The sequence below is a fragment of the Vigna umbellata genome, chromosome 8 (genome assembly GCF_029865625.1).
Source record: "Vigna umbellata cultivar VRB3 chromosome 8, Vumbellata_1.0, whole genome shotgun sequence".
Lineage (NCBI taxonomy): Eukaryota > Viridiplantae > Streptophyta > Magnoliopsida > Fabales > Fabaceae > Vigna > Vigna umbellata.
In genome coordinates this window covers 38,355,823-38,363,699 of record NC_142172.1, presented here as the reverse complement: position 1 = coordinate 38,363,699, position 7,877 = coordinate 38,355,823, and positions in this window count along the sequence as shown.

The window sequence follows — 7,877 nt, the reverse complement described above, 5'->3', positions numbered from 1 at the left end:
ATGTCAACTTATCACTGCTAAAATGATTGTTAATTTAAGAATTTACAGATCATAAATCTATTCGTTTAGTATATTATTATTTATTTCCATATCCACGTTTATCTTTGTTATCCAGAAAACATCGATGTGCTTTCCAGAAAGATGATTCCGGAAGGGTGAAAATTGAGAACTATAGCTTGATTTCATTCCTTCCTTCATAAATTGCTTTCCTTGTTGCGACATTCAACAAATTCGGAGCTTGATCTTTTGTTGAATTTGTAGAATATTTTCCGTAATTCTTGGTGTTGTGGATGTGATGTGTTTTTTGAGAAATGATATTTTGAAATACATATATCTTTTATGTTAATTTATATTTTTTTCTTTTTATTTTGAAAAAAAATATAAAAAAATATTTTTTATGATAAATTATCTTTCTAATATATATCAAATAAATATAAATATGTGTCATCTTATCTTATAATTACTTTGTGTTTTTTTGAAGAACAGCCACAGTTTTAGTGGGCAGCTGAAGAGAAAGAGGATTGGGTTAAGATTTAAAACTTCCATGAGGATACTCTTGACGTTTCCTTATTGATAGGGTGCATGTCAAATTTGAGGGTGTGCTGGAAGCAATTTGCTAAGAGGAAATTAGTATCTATGAAATAGAAAAAAAAAAAATAGTGTTTCATCTACACCTCCAACATCTTATCTACACTTCTATAAATTCCATTTTTAATCTTTTAATATCTCAACTTATATTTCTAACTTTTCTAAAAATTTTATTTTTTAATAAATATAATTTTATTTTCTTCTCTCTTATTAAAAACACTTTAATAAATATCTTTTTATTCTTTTCTCTTTCTTATTAAAATCCTTCTTACACTATCTTAATAATAATCTAATTTAATTTTAAATATTATTTAATATAATTTTATATTTTAATAATTATTAAAATATGATTTATATTATATTAATAGTTATATTAAAAAAATAAAAATTAAAAAATGAAATTATAATAATAGTAATAATAATAATACAAAATTTGATTTGATATATTAAAATATATTAAAATATTAAAATAAATTAAACAATTATTAAATTTTAAATAGAAGCAAAAATTTTAAATATGGTAACAGTTTTGTTTTTTATTTAAAATTTAATAAATATTTCATTTAATTGAAAATTATAATATTATTTATTATATTTTTATATTTTAATAATTATTAAAATATAATTTAGATTTTTATAATAGTTTTATTAAAATTAATAAAAATAATATTAATAAAAATAATAATAATAATAATAATCAAAATAAAAATAATATTTAAAATCACATTTAATATATTTAAATATGTTAAATGATATTAAATTATTAAATTAAAAAAAGTAATTATTAAAATTAAATAAAAAACAAAATTTTAAAAAAAAGTTAATCGGATATTCCGCTCTTATATATTATCGGATTTCTATGTCCGATTAACAAATTTTAAAGTTGTTTTTTATTTAAATTTTAATAATTATTTAATTTAATTTAATATTTCAATATAATATAATATATTTAAATATCTTTAACGTCATCTTAAATACTATTTTTATTTTTATTATTATTACTTTTATTTTAGTTATTTTATTTTACATTTTTAATAAAATTATTATAAAATATAAATCATATTTTAATAATTATTAAATTATAAAAATATAATAAATAATAATATTATTTTAAATTAATTAAATATTTATTAAATTTTAAATAAAAAACTATTAGCATATTTTACGCTATCCAATAAACAAGCCTTTTAAAAATTTTGTTTTTATTTAAAATTTAATAACTACTTAATTTATTGTAATATTTTAATATAATCAAATTTTATATTATTTTTATTATTATTTTATTTTTTATTTTTTATTTTTATCATTATTATTTTTATTTTATTTATTTTTTTAATATAACTATTATTATAATATAAATCATATTTTAATAATTATTAAAATATAAAATTATATTAAATAATATTTAAATTTTAAATTAAATTAAATTATTATTAAAGTGGTGCAAATAATTTTAATAAGAAAGAGAATAAAATAAAAATATATTTATTAAAAAGTAAATTTTTTAGAAAAGTAGAAGATACAAGTTGAGATGTTAAAAAGTTAAAAATGTCATTTTTAGAGAAACATATTAGATATTTGGAATGTAGGAAGAAAGACTAAAAAAAATTGAAGGGTTTTGGTTTAGGAAGAAACACTAAAAAAAATTGAAGGGTTACAGGATTTGTGTTTCTAACCTGAAAATTCAAAATTTAAAAATAAAAAATCTATACGTATTTATTGTGCTGAAATTCATACGCTCAAATCAATGTAACGTAATATGCGGTAATAAATATGAGAGTTAATAAATTGTGTGCATCTAATAAAGTGTATTCTATTTATTGTAGTTTAATATACTTTTACTTTAATGAACTTATACTAATATGATCCTAAGTGTTTTAATTGTTACTTAACCTTCATTTTTCTCTATTAACATGATATTTAGGTAAGTATTTAAACGATGTCCGTTTTGTGCGAACAACGTCATCTAAGCTCTATCCTATATATTACACATATCATTTACAAATGAGTAATTTCATCATAAGGAAATAATAAGTTGTCTCTCCCAATGATGGTATTTTATGCCTTATATCATGTATTGTTGTTACAAATTTAAGAAAGATTTTGTTTTTTATACTAAACTAGTATTAGAACCGTACCTACCGTTTTTTTTTAATTGAGTAGTATGATTATTATTATATTTTAATAATATTATTTAAAGAATAATTCATTTATATAATTATAATTAAATTTTATAATTATATATAATTATAAATATAATATTTAAGTAAAAAGTTTGATAATATGAAAAAAATAATTAATTAATTATGAATATGATTCTTTAATTAAATAATATTATTATTATTTTAATATTGATTTTTTGATGTCAAAATAATGGATTATACAAAGTAAAACTAATAATACCAATAATAATAATAATTGTAATATACTGTACTAATAATAATATTATTAACAATAATATTAATACTAATAATAGTAATGAAAATAATTATAATCATAGGATTAAAAAATTATATTTAAATAATTATAATAACACGATTACAATAGGAACAAAAAAATGATTTGTGACGGTTTTCCAAATCTCACTATCAAAAGATTACATGAAAATTTGCATTTTCAGTTTCCAAAACACATAGTTTTCTCCACTAAACAATATTTATTGAGGCACCGTCAGCAAAGGTTTGATGTTGCCCATACATTTTTGAAAAAATAAATTTGAATAACTATCAAAGCAAGCTCTCAATTGTCAGACCGACACATCGGAATGGTTAACACGTTCAATAAACCAAGAGGGGATGAATTGGTTTCTTATCCTAAATCGTTCTTTTAATAATTTTCTCAAATAAATATAAAAATTCCTTTAAACAAATTTAAAAAGTAAGGAAGAGAAAAAATTGCACATATAATTTTTATCCTGGTTCGAATCACATAGATCCTACATCCAGGTGTTAATCTCAACTGAGAATTAACACTTCACTGGCACAAACTAACAAATTGTTACAATCACAGAGAAAATAAACAAGTTGAAGGTTAAAACACATCTCTTGTTACCTTAAGAGATGAAAGTCAGTTCCCCTATCACCCATAAGGGATGAACACCTCATCTGAATCTTCACAAAGGATGATCACCTCCTCCGAATGTTTCACGAAAGATGATGGGCTTTTAACTCAACAACAACAACACTCAATCACACTCATTGTGAAAGTTTTCGCTCTATGCTAACAACAACAACACTCAATCATACTTCCTGTGAAAGTTATCGTTCTATGCCAACACACAAAGTTCTCAAAGGCACAACACAAAGCTTCAACAAACCTTAAAACACTTATCACCGCACATTGCGAATAAGATTTTCTGAAATACACTTATTTTGTATTTTCGTATTTTAGAATGAGAGTCTCAACCTAATTTATAGAGATCTCACTTTTAATGAATGCACGACGGTAAAAAAAATTGCTTAAAAATTCTCATAATTGCTCGTGATAATCAATTATGGCTGATAATGGATTCTTTATAATTTGATAATTAATTATCATTTTAACGCAACGCTTAAGGTAAACAAAACATAGAATCAAAGATAAACCACATCCTATACATAAATATACTAAATTACAAAAACGTTAATATAAAAATAAGTCTTCATGAAAAACTTCATATAATAAGAACACTACATAAATCTACTAAATTACAAAAACATTAATATAAAAATAAGTCTTCATAAAAAACTTAATGTAACAAGAGCACTTAATACTTTACTTTGAAACATCCAAATTTCTTACCTTTATGCTCACAAATAATTTATTAATAGTGCATACACACATTTTTCAGAAAAGTATATATCATATATAATATAATATATAATAAACTATTATATTAGTATGACAGAAATGAAATTATTAGACACAATGTAATATAGTCATGGAAAGTACAATTGACTTCGATATCTAATACAATACTATTAGTGAAATTACTCATATTACTCATCCATCCTCACTTATATTTTTTACGGTTGTCAATTTCTTTAATTATTCTGTGATTTCACATACAGTTCTCGTAGAGAAATAAACTAGTTATTGGTATTTTACTTGGTTGTAAGTTCATTTATTGTTAAAGATTGAATTTTTTTATGTTTATGTGCAGTTTTTCATTTATATACTAAGCTTTATCAAACGAATTCATTGAGATAGTATTACGAACGGAAGAGGTGCAGAAATATTTGGGAGTGTGTAGATAGAAAACATCCTTATATGAAACCGGTGCGTACAGAACTTTTTTTTTAATTTACTATTATTATATTTAATAAATGTTTTATATATATATATATATATATATATATATATTATCATCTAATAAATATGTTAGAAAGTGCGATGCAATAAGATTCTTTTAATTTTTTCATTACGTTATTCAACTTTCATTTATTTAGGTTATATATGCATATTATAATTAAATATTACTTATTTAATATTTTAGTTATTGTTTATTATTATATTATTATTTACTGTGTGTAAATATTATTCTAATATGAGTCTAGGTTCACTTTATGGTAATCCTATAAATAATTTCTTAAAAAATACTCACTTCATAATGTTTATTCTAATTTATAAATTTAAACTCTCTAATCCTATAAATAACTTTTTAAAAAATACTTACTTCATAACGTTATTTCTCACTTATAAATTATTTAAACTCTCTTATTAACTTGAATGTTTTTTTATTTTTTCTCTCTCAACAAATAATAAGAGATATTTCGCATATATAAAGATTAATCAAGTGACCTATCCAAATATCTACGTTCAATATCCAAATAAAAACGTACGAGATTAAATGATTTGGTGTTACCCTCTTCAACTTGTAATAAAATATATTTCAAGGATAATAAATAATTTGTTTTCACAAGTATTATTTTAATTTAACTTTTTCTTTTAATTTTAATAGATCATTTTTGTATTTGTAACGTCCCAAATTATATATAAATATATAATATAGCGGTCCACATTTTTAATATAAGAGAACAGTTAGAATAAGACTATAAATAAGGTATTAAGGTTACAGTCATCCCAAACTTAGTCATAATTTAAAACTAAACACCTTAGAGTATTTCAAAATGATAGAACTTAATTTAGAAACTCCTAAACAAACTAAGCTACAACATCATCACCATCCAGAGCCTGCTCCGGGGGTACCTCATCCACTTCTCCTCACATCCAAGTGGATGATCATTACAAAAGGAAAGCACACACAAGCAAAACACAAACACAGAAGCAAAGGTGAGCTAGATATACAAAAATCATGTTATAACAATCACATACAACATGCAAGTTTAATTCAAAGTCAATGAACCATACAACACCACTTGTTACACTTTACACTTCACTCGTCCAGACTTAGAATGATTGTCGAGTTATGGTGGGTCATGCACTCGTGGTGGCCTTTACTGCTTTGCAAAACCACTGCCAATGGGTTTCAGCCTACCACACTCATGAGGTTAGTCTGTTCTCACTCACCTTGGGCCATACTAGAAGCACCCAAGACTAGGACCTCCTGTTACTACTCACGACATGATTCAATTCTCTCTACTTGAGAATGATTTACCATTATAGTTTCAAGATAACCCCCAAGACTAAGCTACCATGCAAATCATTCTAAAACATACCAAGGGCATCACCATGAATCCTCTCCTTGAGAAGCATGAAATTACGTCTAATAACCACACTTTGTTACATTCAACCACAAAACATGTCTCATACATTCACATACTTTCAATATAATAACATTACCACCAGCATACTATGCATTCCAATCATTCCACACACTTAATTCAACTAAAGCAAGAGCAAATGAGAAATCTGGACTCAAAGGATTCGCAGAGTGCATCCTACTCGCAAGGCGAGGCAAGAGGATCTTGCACAACGCACCCCTTAATTCGCTATGCGAATTAACTCGTTGAGGCTACAAGCCTCAGGTCTTCTCGCATAGCGTACCCAGGTCGCTATGCGAGAACTTAAACAGAGAGCACACCCCCAAACCTCTTCGCTTTGCACCCCTCTCGCCTTTCGAATTAAAATGGCAGTGACTCCAGGCCACCACCAGTTGCACAACAACTAGATTCGCTATGTGAATCACCAGACAGAGAGCAACATTCTTCAGTCATTCACATAGTGCACCAGCTCGCACAACGAATGACCCAGACAATAAGCACTCTCTACAATGACTCGCTATGCAAGACAGCTCGCATAGCGACTTTGCATCATCTGCAGAACGCAAATTCTGCAGAACCATGCACTCACACCTTTACCATTTCTATGCCTTTCCTCCAACTTCTAACACCTCTAATTCATGTTTTATACTTGATTAGACATGTCTAGATGATTATAAACGTTTCTACTACCATTCTAAAGTGGTTTAGACTCAATTTCTAATCTAGAACACCATGATCAACAACTTAAGGACCCAAATCCAATTCTACTACTTTGCACATACTAGGACCACTTTGGTGACTCAAACAAGTCACAATACACTTGCTAACACTGCCCCAATAACCCAAATGCACTCTGGACATCCAAAGCTCAAAATCACTATCTCATTTCCCCTCAACAGTTCCACAACACCAGTATTTCACTATGCTTCTGCCAAATCCAGGTTATAACAACCTTATACTCAAAATACTACTAACATGAACAATTTCCACAGTCCAAAGCATCCAATATAGTTTATTAACATCACCTCACAGGTTCACAGATTCAACACTTCAGCATACGCAAATTAAGCTACCAAAATTAAATAACATCTCAAACAACATGTGAGTTCAGATTTCAACACACATACACATCATACACTAAAAAAATTAGAAGAATGTCTAGCTCCCCTTACCTCAGAGTTAAACTGCCCAGCTCACAAGAACGCTTCTCTACAATACCTTGAGTTGTGAGAACTAAACAAAACCCTACAGAACACCACATTGGTGATAGGAACAACTTTTAGATCTAAAATGGAGTGGAGAAATGAAAAGATGAAAGCACAAGACACATGCAACCAGCAAAGATTTCATGTGCTAGGTTTTAGAACGAAGAAGAGGCTGCATGCAGGGACTTACCAGCCTAGGACCCGAAATGAATCGGTTCGTTGTAAAGCTCTCTACGTTGCGGACGTTTGGACGCCACCTGATCGAAAATCCACTGGCTCAGTGAAGAGAAATGGAAGAGAGAAGACAGAGATGTGGTAGAGAGAAGGCAGAGAAAAGAGAAAGAGCTGAGTTTTTAGAAAGAAATAGTGGAAATAGACTAAT